The sequence below is a fragment of the Phyllobates terribilis genome, unplaced genomic scaffold (genome assembly GCF_046119375.1).
Source record: "Phyllobates terribilis strain yellow unplaced genomic scaffold, ASM4611937v1 Scaffold_5__5_contigs__length_657084704, whole genome shotgun sequence".
Lineage (NCBI taxonomy): Eukaryota > Metazoa > Chordata > Amphibia > Anura > Dendrobatidae > Phyllobates > Phyllobates terribilis.
In genome coordinates, this window is record NW_027362765.1 from 283,033,929 (window position 1) to 283,050,825 (window position 16,897).

A 16,897-nucleotide genomic window follows, 5' to 3' on the forward strand; every position below is an offset into this window, starting at 1 on the left:
AACCCTGTAGTGCAGGAGCAGGGAGGAAGCAGTTCCTGGGTGCATTGAGAAGGGAGTATAAAAGGTGGGCACCATCTTAGTTCAGTGCAGAGAAGTCTGAGCAGAAGTGGCAGGGAGCAGGGGCTCTGCATGAGCTCTGCTCCGGAGGCGGGCCTAGTAACAGAGGCCCAGGCCTGGAAGAGGGAGAAGGAAGGAAGAGGAGCGGAGAAGGCTCCAGGAACGAGGAATGAAGGGATCCCAGGGGTGCGGACGGGCGAGTCGCCACCGCACGCCCGAATCCAGCCGGGTGGAGGGGTCAGGCCAAAGGGGGAGACCGGTCCCCGAACTAGTGGAGGCAGGAAACGACCCTCAGCTAGAAACCAGAGGCTCTGACATTTTATGTGGCGCAGCCCCTCGCTACACCCGCTAGGAAGGCACCACATAGGGTCAGGGAAACTGGCGCCAAGTTTACCAAGAGGAGGCCCGAGGCAGCCGGACAGAAGTGTTGGTAAGAAAGGCCAGACAAAGGACACACAAAGGGGGTCCTGTGAAGTGCTCCAAAGTTATCTGGGAGTTGTCTGAGCCCCTCACCTGGTGAGCACAGTACGACATGGGCAGCCGTTACCTGCAGAAGTGGTCTGGATAATAAGAACTGTGAGTAAAGGCCCTGAACTGCATCACTGACTCCGTGTCGTTACTGCTGCTGCCCTGCACCATCACCCCCATCCTCCGCATACACTGCCCTGAGGCTATACTCCTCCCGTGGGGAGTTATGCTACGCTCTGCTGCACCCACAACACCAGCCTCAGCGGTCTGCCCTGTAGCGGCGGTTCACTCTGACCGCAATCCACGGGTGGCGTAGTCGGACATTTAAACATCAAAACCACATAAATAGTTCCGCCACTGGTTTGACCGCCCTGAGCCACGGAACCGGGTCGCCGCCACGAAGACTACAACCACCAGCATCCACCAAAAAGGGTCCGGCTCCGGGTGTCCCAAGGCCCAGGGGGTGCGTCAGAACATTTTCATCACCTTTCACAATCACCAATGGGACAAGGCAGTGATGTCCTCTGTCCCCTCTCTTATACATCCTAGTGACGGAGCACCTGCTCTCATCAATTCGCCATAACCCCAATATTAGGTGGATTGAGGTGGGAGGCACCGAGTACAAGTGCTCTCTATTTGCTGATGATGTCCTAGTATATATCACTCAATCACATATATCCATCCATGCTGTTATGGCTGAAATAGATCACTTTGTTACATGGTAAAATTTTAAAATCAATGCAGCGAAGTCTGAGGCCCTCGATGTCTCCCTCCCCAAATCCATATAGGATTCCATCCAGTCCAACTTTCCCTTTGCCTGGCACTCACAGGGTATCAAATACTTAGGAATTCCTATTCATAGAGACCTCTCCCATCTATGTTATCTTAATTTTGGGCCCTTTATTGAACAACTCCATACAGACCACGGTTGGCAAGTTAGAACTGTAAGATTCACTACGTGAACCACTGGTGTTTTGTGGAAAAGCACATGTACACTGCGTTCCAAATTATTATGCAAAAAGTGTTTAGGAGTGATAAGGGAAGAATTTGTTTGTTTGTCAGTTAAACTCATTGATGGTGATGTGTGTCAGGGCTCTTTATATCACTGTAAGCAATTGCAGACACCTGTGCTAATTAGTTTGGCAGGTGTGTCCAATGAAAGGCAAGACTACTTAAGAAGGCTCTCTCACATTATTAAGCAGCCTACATTTTCTGCCAAAATGGGAAAGATAAAGGATGTGTCGGCTGCTGAGAAGCAACAAATTGTGGAGTGTTTAGGTCAAGGCATGACTACAATCAACATTGTGCGATGATCAGGATGAAGTGTCTTGGCAATCAAGAAGTATGTAGCTGATTCACAGTACACACGTGTGCGTGCTGATAAGGGCAAATTGAGGACTCTTTCCTACAGGCAATTACGTCCGGTTGAAAGAGCAGCGGCAAAAAAGCCTCGTCATAGCAGCAGACAAGTTTTTGAAGCTGCTTGTGCCTCCAACGTCCCCCGAACAACAAGATGCAGGGTCCTTCAGAGGTTTGCAGCTGTGCATGCGCCATCCTGTCGACCTCCTCTATCCACTTCACACAAGCAGAAACGGCTCCAGTGGGCCAAACATTACATGAAGACTGATTTCAAAACTGTTTTGTTCATGGATGAGTGCCGTGCAGCGCTCGATGGTCCAGATGGATGGAGTGGAGGATGGCTGGTTGATGGACACCCCACGCAAACACGGCTACAGCGCCAACAAGGAGGAGGTGGAGTAATGTTTTGGGCTGGAATCATGGGGAGAGAGATTGTCGGCCCCTTTAGGATCCCTGAAGGCGCTAAAGATGAACTCCATAATGTATGTGGATTTTCTCAAACAGCACTTCCTGCCATGGTTCAAGAAGAAGAACCGTGTATTTCACAGCAAGATCATTTTTCTGCATGATAATGCACCATCTCATGCTGCACATAAAACATCTGCATCTCTGGCTGATATGGGCATAAAAGGGGACAAACTTATGGTGTGACCCCCATGCTCCCCTGACCTCTACCCCATTCAGAACCTTTGGAGCATCATTAAAAGGAGTGTCTATGATGGCGGGAGGCAGTTCACATCTAAGCAACAGCTCTGGGAGGGTATTCTGTCCTCATGCAAAACAATTGAAGCAGAAACCATCCAAAACCTGACAAATTCAATGGACGAGAGAGTTCAGAAGCTCCTTTCGAACAAGGGGTCCTATGTGAAAATGTAACATCACCTAGAATAAAGTTTTGAGTTGAAAACTGTTTGATTTCAGTTTCTAACAACCTGCTAATGCTTATAATTTCAAAAATGACCATTTTTTTGGTCTTTATTAAAATGAAAAGGTTGATCGAAAAGTTTGGGGGATCTAAGAGTGTGGCAACCCAGTAGTCATGATTACTTCGAATTCTGACAATATGAGGGTCATGCTGCAGGTAGTGCAGCAAGAAGGCACTTATGTGCCTTGCGCATCTCGGAGCCCCAAAATTATTTTCCGGGCTAGATGCAGCTAAAAATTATTTTTAATTTTAAATCTGGTGAAGCTTTAGTATAGATGGCCTAATAGGATCAGTGCTGCACACTGCTACAAAGCCCAAATTATTTTCCATTCAAGATACAGATAAACATGATTAGTAATTTGAAAGCTTAAAACGGTTGGTAGGGTGATTTTAACCAATCATCAAGCTTTTACTCTCCTCAGGATGACACAGGAGTAGAAAAGTCGTTTCGGATCCATGATTTGTTCATCTTTATGAACGTGAGTCTGTCTACATTATCAGTGGAGAGCCGCGTGCGCTTATCTGTCAGCACACCACCAGCAGCGCTGAACACACGTTCAGACAGAACGCTGGCTGCGGGGCATGACAAGATCTCCAAGGCGTAAGTGGCTAGCTCCGGCCATTTATCCAGATTGGAAGCCCAAAAAGAGCAAGGGTCCAGTGACACAGTCGTGGCTTCAATGTTTACTTGGAGATACTCCTGTACCATCGTCTCTAGGCGTTGACTATGTGTCAGACTTCTTGTCTCCTGTGGCCTTGCAAAGGATGGGCTAAAAAAGTGGTGAAATGATTCCGCAAAATTGATGTTACCAGCAGATACTGTGGTTCTGTTACGGTTTGAGTGCTGAACACTTGACGGTCCCACGGTTGGCAAGTTGGAACTGTGAGATTCACTACGTGCACCACTGGTATTTTGTGGAAAAGCACATGTAAGATTCTGCAACAGTCTCTGCTGATACTCCTGCATGCGTGCATCCCTTTCTATGGCAGGAATCATTTCTGCAAATTTACTTTTGTACCGGGGATCTAACAGTGTGGCAACCCAGTAGTCAGGATTATTTCTAATTCTCACAATTCGAGGGTCATGTTGCAGGTAGTGCAGCAAGAAGGCACTCATGTGCGTTGCGCATCCAGGAGCACCAAGTCCCTGTTGTGTTGGTGGCGAGGTAACAATCATGCTTCCTTCCTCTGTCCTCTCCCCCCAACCTCGCACAACAGAAATGTGATCAAGGTCTCCCTCATCTGATGAGTCTTCCATCAGTTCGTCCTCCACTTCTTCCTGGGCTCCTGCACCTTCCTCACTAGTTTGGCTGCTACCATGCGCCCTGGTAAAACCATCTCCCCCACCCTCACATGCCTGCCGCCTTGGTGCTGCCAACCGTCTGGACCTTGCAGATGTTAGCCCTTCCGCATACAACTCCTCCTCCTCTACTTCCTCCACCTCCTCTTGTGCCACCACCTGACTCCGAATTCTGTTTAACATGTGCTCCAGCATGTAAATCACCGGAATAGTCATGCTGATAATGGCATCGTCAGCACTAAACATCTTCGTCGCCATTTCAAAACTGTGCAGAAGGGTGCATAGGTCCCTGATCTGAGACCACTCCTCCAGCGTGATTTGCCCCACCTCTGAATCTCGTTGGCCCAGGCTATACGTCAGAATGTATTGCACCAGGGCTTGTCGGTGCTTCCACAGTCGCTGCAACATGTGCAGAGTTGAATTCCACCGGGTAGGCACATCGCATTTTAGCCGGTGAAGTGGCAGGCCCAACGACTTCTGTAGAGATGTAAGTCGCTGAGCTGCGGGATGCGAACGGCGGAAGTGAGCACACAGCGACCGTGCCCTCTGCAGAAGGCCATCTAGTCTGGGATAGTGGGCTAAAAATTGCTGGACAACCAGGTTCAACACGTGAGCCATACAAGGCACGTGTGTGACATTGCCCCGGCGAAGGGCCGCACCCAGGTTTGCAGCATTGTCGCACACGGCCTTCCCTGGTTTCAGGTCCAGTGGAGACAACCATTCATGAAATTGGTTCTCCAGAGCTGACCACAACTCCTCAGCTGTGTGACTCACATTTCCCAGACATTTCAATGTAAAAATCGCCTGATGACGTTGAGCCCTACTGCCAGCATAGTAAGGAGGTGTGCAGGATGCCTTCTGCGCAGTTAGAAAGCTTGTGGCATGACCAGACAGGCTTTGGGTGCAGGTGGAAGACCGAGAGGAGGTTGAGGAGGCAGAAGCAGTGGAGGAACTTTGACATAAAGACGATTGACGCACAACTCGTGGGGACGGCAAGACTTGGACAGCAGCCCCTTGTTCTGCTGTCACCATAGTTACCCAGTGCCCAGTCAGCGACATGTAACGCCCCTGTCCATGCCTACTCGTCCAAGTGTCTGTGGTGAAATGCACCCTGTCACACACAGAGTTTCTCAAAGAAGCGGTGATGTTATGTGCGACATGCTGGTGGAGCGCAGGCACACCTTTCTTTGAGAAGTAGTGCCGACTGGGCATCTGGTACTGGGGCACTGCGACGGACATAAGGTCTCGAAAATCCTCTGTGTCCACCAGGCGGAAAGGCAGCATTTCTGTAGCCAAGAGCTTGCAGATGGTGAAATTCAACCTCTTAGCTTTCTCATGGCTAGGAGGAAATGGTCTTTTACTTGTCCACATCTGAGGGACCGAGGGCTGGCTATTGTGCTTAGACGGGGTTGATAAGGGTGTCCCCGGCAAACTGCCGGTCTGTGAGGAAGATGCAGGCGGACATGTTAGGTTGCCTTGATCCAAAGGTGGTGCTATCGATGTCGGACAGCTGGTGTTACCACCTCCAAAGAAAATGATGACCTGCCAATCACGCTGGCTGTTGCGGGTAAAGAGGTGGCAGGTCTGCGCCCCAAAACAGGTGTGACTGCTGTCCCCCCAGTCACAGAGGATGAAGAGGCCGCGGATGCACAAGATATGGCAGACGGTGGTTGGCCCGGCCGGCTAGGCCGCATTGTAGCACACTGAGCTTCCCACTGCAACTTATGCTTCATGTCCATGTGCCGGTTCATGCATGAAGTATTCAAACTATGTATTTTTTGGCCTCTACTTATCTTTTGCTGACAAATGTTACAGATAACACGAGTTGGGTCATCTTTATCGATCTGAAAAAAAGCCCAGGCTATGCAAGGCTTAGCACCCATGCGACCTGAAGAGCCACCACGACTTGTGGTGAGAGGCAGAGTTGTGTTTGAGGATGCAGTTGTTGACGTGCTTCCAGTACTACGTCTCTGTCCAGGAAGGCGCAACCTGACCTCGTCGTCACTAGCATCTTCCTCTACCTCCTCTGCTGACCTCATCTCTTGGCTGACTGTGGGTTGACAGTAAGTGGGATCTCCGACCTCATCATCATCACCCTGTGCGTTATCACACCCGTCATCCTCAGAGCCAACCTGTTCCTGCCCTGACAAAAAACTAAAGTTGTCGCTCCAATCAGGTATTTGAGTCTTATCATCGTCTTCCTCATTGTCTCCACCAACAGGAGTTACAGTTTGGGAATGAGGGTCTACATTATGGTCAGAACCTTCTGCGTCTGGTCATGGATCCGACTCATAAAGATTCTGGGCATCAGTGCAGATCATTTCCTCGTCTGGATTCACAGAAGCGCTGGAGTCGACCTCTGATTCCCAGGCTATAGTATGAGTAAACAGCTCTGCAGACTCAACCATCTGTTCTACCTCATACTCAGACGGGCAGCTGGAGATTTGGGAGCTGTGAGGAAGCAAGTGCGATTTGGGTGACACCTTTGAGGACTGGAGTATTTGTGATGTTGAAGTTGATGTGGAGGAGAGCCCACTTAAAGGAGCACTTGATATCCGTTGAAGCACCTGCTGTTTTTGTGCCTCATCTGGAATTTGTAGCGATTGGCGTGGCCGTAAGAAAGGGATCTTATCACATTGTCTACTAAAAGAAGTAGACATTTTAGTTTGGCTGGAAGATGGTCTTTCTTCTGCAGATGTTACTGTTGCTTTAACACCTACCCCACGGACACAACCTTTTTTCCCCTTCCCAACACGCCTATTCCCCTTTCCACCAGCAGCAGGCCTTTTTCCACTCATTTTGGTGGTTAACTAATTCACAACTCTGGAGTTGTTTGCACAAAAAAACAATGGATGGTAACCGAGCAGAGCTGAGTGGCCAAACTGTGGTATTAGGCCAAAACTATTGGCTGGGTTAGATGCAGAAAAAAATTATTTTGAATTTGCAACCTGATGGAGGTCAGTATAGATGGATTAATAGAACAAGACCCACACACAGCTAGAAGCCCAATATTTTTTCAGAGGTAGATGCAGGAAAAAAATATATTCAGTTTGCAACCTGATGGAGGTCAGTATAGATGGACTAATACAACAAGTCCCACACACAGCTAGAAGCCCAATATTTTTTCAGAGGTAGATGCAGAAAAAAATATATTCAGTTTGCAACCTGATGGAGGTCAGTATAGATGGACTAATACAACAAGTCCCACACACAGCTAGAAGCCCAAATATTTTTTCAGAGGTACTGTAGATGCAGATAAAAATTAGTTTTAATTTGCAACCTGATGGAGGTCAGTATAGATGGACTAATAGAATGATGCTATGCCCAAAAGATTTTACTTCACTAGGTGCAGTAAAAAAATTGGTATTCTATACACAGGTGGTATATCTTGCAACACAGATAGGCTACTCCACTGACTAACACACTCTGCAATAGGCCAAAAAGGATTAGCTTAGATTCAGCCAAATGCTGTGAAAAAAACTTGCACAGCACTGGCACAGACCTGCCTGGCAAAAACTGATAGGAACTGATGTAACCTAGTCCTGAAAAGGACTCCAATTACAATTAGTCTTTACTCCCACAACCTATCTATTTAAGAGCACAGACCTCCCTGATAAAAGTCGTAGGAAATGCTGTAACCTAGTCCTTAAAAGGACTGCAATCACAACTATTCCCTACTCCCAAGCTATCTGTAGATTTGTGCGAAAATTGGCTTGAAATTAACAAGGTATAGCGCACACAGCAACAGCGGTGCCGTCTAACACGCAGCTGCAGCAGTGAGAAAATGGTGGCGACGGGGAAAATGGCTTGGTCTTATAGGGCAAGGACATGTGACATACACTGCCAATGACACATGCCCTTGCTTGTGTGAAAAAAAGCACTTCGCTCCGTGTGTGCGCTGCTGATAGGCTGACAGATTGCACCTCCCCACTGCAAATGCGGGAAAGAGAAAAAAAAATGGAGATCTTCATTGTTCCTGCAGAGATCCATCCCCTGCCCCTCCCCCCACCCCGCTGTACACTCAAACTGCGTATTAACATTAATTTTCATCATTACTGAGAAAAAATCCAGTTATGATTTTGGTGCACGAACAGTTATCGAACATAACCTCGAACAGCCGAATTTTTCTCAAATTGTTTGTGTTCGCCGAACGGCTCGAACACCGCCCAAAACAGCTCGAATTTGAGATTGGCGAACAGTTCGAGTAGAACAACGCTCATCTCTACTGAAGAGTTTCAAGCAAAGGTCCTCATCAATAAAACCCAGGAACAAGAAAATATTGGGCATCAATTGGTTGACTCAGCAAATGAACTATCTAATGTGCTCTGAGCCTAATGTCATATCAAAGGTGAGAATGGACTTATAGAGACATTTAAATAAAATAAGATAAAAAGCTTTGTCTATAAATCGAGTACTTTAACTAAAATACTTGCAACAAGTTTAGAGAGGATTTTCATTTCCACCAAATCCATGCCTCGTTTAAGTATGCAGCCAGCATTGCAGAGAATTTGTGCACTTTCCATAAATGGTCTTATAATGAACTGTGGCATTTCAGTATTCAGTTAAAAGGTGTAATTTATCAAATCGCAGAGCTGATATCATTTGTGCCGGTACAGGTGTAGGGGAATCTGATTTGAGAGGAAATTTGCATTATTTATATATATATCACTGAATCTGCTAGCAGATGTCTTGGGAATTCACATAAATTCCTCTCTGGAAAGCCATTAAGGTCAACTGGGTGATGTTGTAATGTAGTCATTCTTGCTATTAATTTGCATGTAAAATTATAACTATGACTTGTATATTACAAGATGAGAGAATAGATTTGTTATCCCTACAGGGAAAAGAGGTGTATAGGGACAGAGATCAAAAATTATTACTTTAGAGTTGTCAAAGGTCACATTTCAATGTCTTCCATTTTTGTCTAATGGAAAAATTAAAGCTATTTTGATAATAATTTTCAATCATTTATGATTCCATTCAATTTGAAAGTGTTCACGAAATGATGCTAACTACTAGTATTACAAATACAACAACTACTACTAGTACTATTATTATTACTATTATTATTATTGTTAATTCAACATGCTGTAATATTTGAAATACAAGATTTTTTTTCCATGGTTCATGTTCAGTCACAGTTATTAAGTGCCTTGTTCGACCAGAGAACATCTGCACATTTCATCAACAGAAGCTTTTATGACATCCAATCCACTGGCATTATCATAGAGTTGGTCTTCCCTTTGCATCTATAACTGTTTCCACCATTATGTGAAAATGTTCTACAATATTTTTCACTGTTTTTGCCGATTTATCCAGAAGAGCATTTGCGAGGACAAACACAGGGCCTGTCTCACAGTCTCCGTTCTGGTTCACCCAAAAGGTGTTTGATGGGGTTGAAGCCAAGGTTAGTGCAGGCAAGTCAAGTTCTTCCAAACCATATTCAACCAACCATGCCATTATGGACATTGCTTTGTGCAAAGAGGCACAGTTATGCTGCAAATCACAAGAGCCTTCCCCAAACTATTCCCATAAAGTTGAATGCATTCCAAAATACAAAATGTCTTGGTATACTGAAGCATAAAGCTATGTCATCACTGAAAATAAGGGGTCTGGGCCAATTCCTGGAAAAACTGAAAAAATCCCTCCTCCACAAAACTTTACAGGTGGCTCTGTGCAGTCAGGCAGGTAATAATCTTCTAGCATTCACCAAACTCAGACTCATTGAGCAGATTCCAATACAGAAAAGCATATTTTTTCACTCAGCAGATCACATCGACTTTGCTCCAGACTAGTGTTGAGCCACCCCCGTAGTGTTCGGGTTCGGTTCGGTTCGTCGAACACCGGGATGTTCGAGGAACTGTTCGTCGAACTATTCGTCGAACTGTTCGTTGAACACCTTAGAACACCGTCGAACACCGTTAAAACCAATAGCAGGCAAACAAAAACACATAGAAACACATAGAAAACACCTTCAAAGGTGTCCAAAAGCTGACAAACTGCTCAGAAGACGCTCTATTTAAAAAAGCCGGCCGGCAATTCAGTAGCGGCATACACCGGTACCCGACAATTTAGACAAGAAGGAATAGAGCATCACACATAGATTAGATAGATAGAAACATGTCAGTCACATATATAAGAGGTACAGTGACAGTGTTGGTTACTGTACTTGTCATTTAGTGTAAAGGATTTATTTAAAAAAATAATAGTGTTTTCATGCACCGTCTCTTTAAAGAAGCCGGCCGGCAATTCAACAGCGGCATACACCGGTACCCGACAATTTACAACAGAAAGAATAAAGCATCACACATAGATTAGATAGATAGAAACATGTCAGTCACATATATAAGAAGTACAGTGACAGTGTTGGTTACTGTACTTGTCATTTAGTGTAAAGGATTTATTAAAAAAAATATTAGTGTTTTCATGCACCGTCTCTTTAAAAAAGCCGGCCGGCAATTCAGCAGCGGTACCCGACAATTTAGACAAGAAGGAATAGAGCTTCACACATAGATTAGATAGATAGAAACATGTCAGTCACATATATAATAAGTACAGTGACAGTGTTGCTTACTGTACTTGTCATTTAGTGTAAAGGATTTATTTAAAAAAATAATAGTGTTTTCATGCACCGTCTCTTTAAGGAAGCCGGCCGGCAATTCAGCAGCGGCATACACCGGTACCCGACAATTTACAACAGAAAGAATAAAGCATCACACATAGATTAGATAGATAGAAACATGTCAGTCACATATATAAGAAGTACAGTGACAGTGTTGGTTACTGTACTTGTCATTTAGTGTTAAAATAAAGGATTTATTTAAAAAAAAATTGGCGTGGGGTTCCCCGTAATTGTAGGCTCTAGCGGAGGTTAAGCAGACGGCTGGGGCAGATGTTTGAAGCCTGGGAAGGGGGTAATACCCAATGGAGCTTCCCAGGCTACTAATATCAGCCCCCAGCTGAATACCTAGCCTTTACTAGCTATTAAAATGGGGGACCCCCCCCCAAAAAATGACGTGGGGTCCCCCCTATTTTAATAGCTAGCAAAGGCTAGGCAGACAGCTGGGGCTGAAATTAATAGCCCAGGAAGGGTGCCATGAATATTGGCCCCCTCCCAGGCTAGAAACACCAGCCGTCAGCCGTCCCAGAAATGTCTTCTGCAATAAAAATAAAATAATAAAGCAACATCATCCTTACCTTTCCATGGTTCCCACGACAGCTTCAGCTCTGCTACATTCATATAACAGGCTGGATCGCAGCAGAACGCTGCCATCCAGCTTGCCATGCCGCACACACTGAGAAGCGCAGGCATGCTTGCGCTCCTCAGTGTCTCGCTGTGACAGCATACAGATGAGCCGAGTTCATGTCCAATGAATTCGGCTCACCTCAGGCACGTCACTGACAGCGTGGGAGAATTCTCACGCTGAAGCGGTGAGTGCAGGAGAATTTTCTCACGCTGTGGAATTACAGTGAGTGGCAGACAATCCCTGCATGATTGGTGCTCTAAATAGCGCCAGACATGCAGGACACGCTTTTGGTGCAGGAACAATTATCGAACATAACCTCGAACAGCCGAATTTTTTGCAAATCGTTCGGGTTCGTCGAACAACTCGAACACCGCCCAAAACAGCTGGAATTTGAGATTGGCGAACAGTTCTAGTCGAACACCGCTCATCTCTACTCCAGACTCAGATGGAAGTGTGCTTTACCCCACTCTAGCCAGTATTTTTACATTGTTCTTATGTTAATGCTATAGATGAGCAAATATGCCAAAATTCATATTTGCCAAATCACATGGATTCTCTCAAAAAATTTACTTTTCAGCAAAGTTATTCTTCACAAATTGAATGTTCTAGTGTTTTCATAGACTCCAGAACATAAAAAAAATGTAAGATGTAGAAAATAAAGGATATCTTTACTTACCTTACCACTCATTTCTCTGGCCCATTCTCTCTTCTTTGCCCCCATACAGTCCTCAGCATATCTTATTATCACCACTGTCCAGTGCTAGGCTGGGATTTCCAACACTGATGAGGTCCAGTATGTTTTGATGTGAATTGAATTCTGTCAAATTTTATGAAATTCACATGTATGGTAAAAAAAATTGGCATTGGCAATGGGCGGTGCAGTATAAATGAAATTAATTATAGTCACTAGCAGAAGTAAAAGAACCATTATCACCATTGTTACCAGCCCTATAGGCAATAATATTAACAAATGGGGGCCACAAATAGGTCTTTTTTGCCTCTAGAAAGCATATCAGCACGAAGAAAGTGAAGTGTATTATGGCATAAATGGCCCATCAGGCATCTCAGTAACTGCAGGAAAATGTTACCTCTGATAGAGACACCATCAGTGTGAGTCAATGTTGTACACAGAACAGTCTGTCTGATCACCTTTTTTTCTATGGTGAGGTCAATTAGAATACCTGCAAATAAATTCACCACTAATTAAATTTTGGGCAAAAATTTGCTGAACTTGGCGAATTTGGATTTCAGAAGATTCATTCTTCTCTAGTTTTGATCACTTATTGTTCAGACTTCATTGGTATTAAGGAAGCCATCCCACATTTTTTTAATTTAAATCTGTGTACCTGCCACTGCCTTTTCTGGTATCCAGCGCCATTCCTCTCCACTTCTCAGTGACGTCGATGGTCTTCAGACTATCTGTATCATTCTACATTCCTTCTCAACGTTATTGGCACCCATGAAGTTTAAATACATAATGTGGAATTTCTCCTGAAAAAATGAACCAAGAGAAACAGTTTTTGGTATAGAGCACTCGTGTTAAATACAAAAGAGCAAATGATAAATAATAATTTAAAACAAAAAACAATGGGAGGGAAAAATAGAAAAACCTAAAGCTTGCTGTGTCATTGGTATTGGCACCCTTTACATTTAGTATGGAAGCACATTTTGACTCGCCTGTGGTAAATCACAAAAGAGATTCACCTGTGAATAATTGTGACATGAAGTAGCCAATCAATAATGACTTCAGCATTTTAAAAAGCCACATGGTAGGCCCTATTCCTTTCTCACAATGATGAAAACAAAGGAGCTGTCTGAGGACATCAGAACTGCTATTATAAGAAAACATAAGACTTCCAAAGGTTATAATGCCATCTCCAAAGACCTAGGTATCTAAGTTTCAACAGTGCGCAATGTTATTAAAAAGTTTGCCAAGCATGGGACTTTCAAGAACCTCCCAAGACGTGGGGGAAAGAGGAAAATTGACAAGAGATGTCTTCAAAGGTTGGTGCGAATGGTGAAAAAAACACCACGTCAAACATCCAAAGACCTGAAGGCCAACCTGGAACAGTCTGAGGTCATGGTTTCATCAAGTACCATATGCCAAATAGAGCTTTATGAGAGAAGGCCAAAGAAGAAACCATTGCTGAAGAAAATACATAAAAAGGAACAACTGATTGTTCCAAAGAGTACCTTGACAAACCACAATCCTTTTGGGTAAATTTTCTGTGGGCAGATGAAATAAAAATAAAGCTTTTTGGCAATGCAAAGAAACAGTTTGTTTACAGACGGCACAATGAAGCTTATAGGGAAAAGAACACTTTACCAACAGTTAAGCATGGTGAAGGATCCATAATACTGTGGGGTAGCTTTGCTGCGTCTGGTATTGGAGGCCTTGACTGTATCACAGGAATCATGAAATCAGAGAGTTATCAAGAGATTTTGGAGTGAAATGCCCTACCCACTGTAAGAAAACTTGGTCGAAGATCATGAGTCCTCCAGAAAGACAGTGATCCAAAGCACATATCCAAAAGTACACAGGAATGGTTGAAAAAGAAAAAATGGACTGTTTTAAAATGGCCAGCAATGAGCACTGAGCTCAATCCCATTGAAAATTTTTGCTATGAGCTGAAAGCTGCCATTGGGAAAAAGAACAATGCAAACATTCAAGAGCGTGAACAAACTGCAAAGGAAAAGTGGGAGAAAATTCCAGCTGAGAAGTGCAAAAAGCTTATAGATGGCTACAAGAAATTTTTTGAGGCTGTCATAAATGCCAAAGGGTGTACAGCCAAGTATTAATTAGGGGTGCCTTTATTGCTGCACATGCTGTTTATTCTGTTTCTTGTTTGAAATTGAAACAAGGAAGTTGAAAAACAACTTGTTGTATTATTTTGGACCACTAATTAAAAAATCCTAAGGATATAACTTTCGTACATTTCCATTTATTTCTGAAGATATTGTACAGTCTATGAAGAAAATGAAGGGGTGCCAATAATGGTGAGCAGCACTGTATGTTCTGTGCATGAGCCAGAAATCTTTTTTACAATAAAAGAATTGAAGCCTCAATCTAATACTCCATAGACTTACATTGTAAAAGCCACTTCCTGCTCATGCAGAACGCAATGTGATCTGGAAAGGCTAAACAGCTTTGACGTCACTCAGAAGTGAAGTGGAACAGTGCTGGATCCCGGAGAAGATGGCGGTAGGTGAGTGTATTAACACACTGACATTACAGTGCATACACACATACACCGGTATAGTGGGGAAAAATTTCATGGGAAGGTTTCTTAAAAGATTAACACTAGTGTTGAGCCACCCCCGTAGTGTTCGGGTTCGGTTCGGTTCGTCGAACACCGGGATGTTCGAGGAACTGTTCGTCGAACACCTTAGAACACCGTCGAACACCGTCAAACACCGTTAAAACCAATGGCAGGCAAACAAAAACACATAGAAACACATAGAAAACACCTTCAAAGGTGTCCAAAAGCTGACAAACTGCTCAGAAGACACTCTCTTTAAAAAAGCCGGCCGGCAATTCAGCAGCGGCATACACTGGTACCCGACAATTTAGACAAGAAGGAATAGAGCATCACACATAGATTAGATAGATAGAAATATGTCAGTCACATTTATAATAAGTACAGTGATAGTGTTGATTACTGTACTTGTCATTTAGTGTTAAAATAAAGGATTTATTAAAAAAAAAATTGGCGTGGGGTTCCCCATAATTTTAGTCTCTAGCGGAGGTTAAGCAGACGTCTGGGGCAGATGTTTGAAGCCTGGGAAGGGGGTAATACCCACGGAGCTTCCCAGGCTAACAATATCAGCCCCCAGCTGAATACCTAGCCTTTACTAGCTATTAAAATGGGGGACCCCAAAAAAATGACGTGGGGTCCCCCCTATTTTAATAGCTAGCAAAGGTTAGGCAGACAGCTGGGGGCTGATATTAATAGCCCAGGAAGGGTGCCATGAATATTGGCCCCCTCCCACGCTAGAAACACCAGCTGTCAGCCGCCCCAGAAATGGCGCATCCATGGGATGTGCCAATTCTGGCACTTAGCCTCGCTCTTCCCACTGCCCTGTAGCAGTGGTAGTGGGGTAATAGGGCTGGGGTTGATGTCAGCTTATAATGCCAGCTGACATCAAGCCCAGGTTAGTAATGGAGAGTCGTCTATAAGACACCCCCATTACTAACCCCATAGTCAAAGTTACAAAAAAACACAAACACCTAGAATAAAGTCCTTTAATTGAAATAAAGACACAATTCTTTATTGTTCTAAATTAAACCATACTTACCATCACGCCCATTCCAGCTGAAGCCAACGATCTCCTGCAATAAAAGTAAAATAATAAAGCAACATCATCCTTACCTTTCCATGGTTCCCACGACAGCTTCAGCTCTGCTACATTCACATGACAGGCTGGACCGCAGCAGAACGATGCCATCCAGCTTGCCATGCCGCAGACACTGAGAAGCGCAGACATGCTTGCGCTCCTCAGTGTCTGGCTGTGACGGCATCCAGATGAGCCGAGTTCATGTCCAATGAACTCAGCTCACCTCATGCACGTCACTGACAGCGTGGGAAAATTCTCCTGCTCAAGCGAAGAGCGCTGAGAATAGAGAACCCTATTACCCCACTGCCACCGCTACAGGGCAGTGGGAAGAGCGAGGCTAAGTGCCACAATTGGTGCATCCTATGGATGCGCCATTTCTGGGGCGGCTGACGGCTGGTGTTTCTAGCCTGGGAGGGGTCCAATATTCATGGCACCCTTCCTGGGCTATTAATATCAGCCCCCAGCTGTCTGCCTAGCCTTTGCTAGCTATTAAAATAGGGGGGACCCCACGTCATTTTTTTTGGGGTCCCCCATTTTAATAGCTAGTAAAGGCTATGTATTCAGCTGGGGGCTGATATTAGTAGCCTGGGAAGCTCCGTGGGTATTACCCCCTTCCCAGGCTTCCAACATCTGCCCCAGCCATCTGCTTAACCTTCGCTAGAGACTAAAATTACGGGGAACCCCAGGCCAATTTTTTTTTTTAATAAATCCTTTATTTTAACACTAAATGACAAGTACAGTAATCAACACTATCACTGTACTTCTTATACTGTATATGTGACTGACAAGTTTCTATCTTTCTAATCTATGTGTGATGCTCTATTTTTTCTGTTATAAATTGTCGGGTACCGCTGCTGAATTGCCGGCCGGCTTTTTTAAAGAGACGGTGCATGAAAACACTAATATTTTTTTTAATAAATCCTTTACACTAAATGACAAGTACAGTACCCCAAACTGTCACTGTTCTTCTTATATATGTGACTGACATGTTTCTATCTATCTAATCTATGTGTGATACTCTATTCTTTCGGTTCGAAATTGTCGGGTACCGGTGTATGCCGCTGATGAATTGCCGGCTTTTCATGTTTCACTGTGATCTTTGTTCCCATCGATTTGTGCAATCACTGTAATGCCACAACCACCAAGGCTGTGGCATTACAGTGAGTGGCAGACAATCCCTGCATGATTGGTGCTCTAAATAGCGCC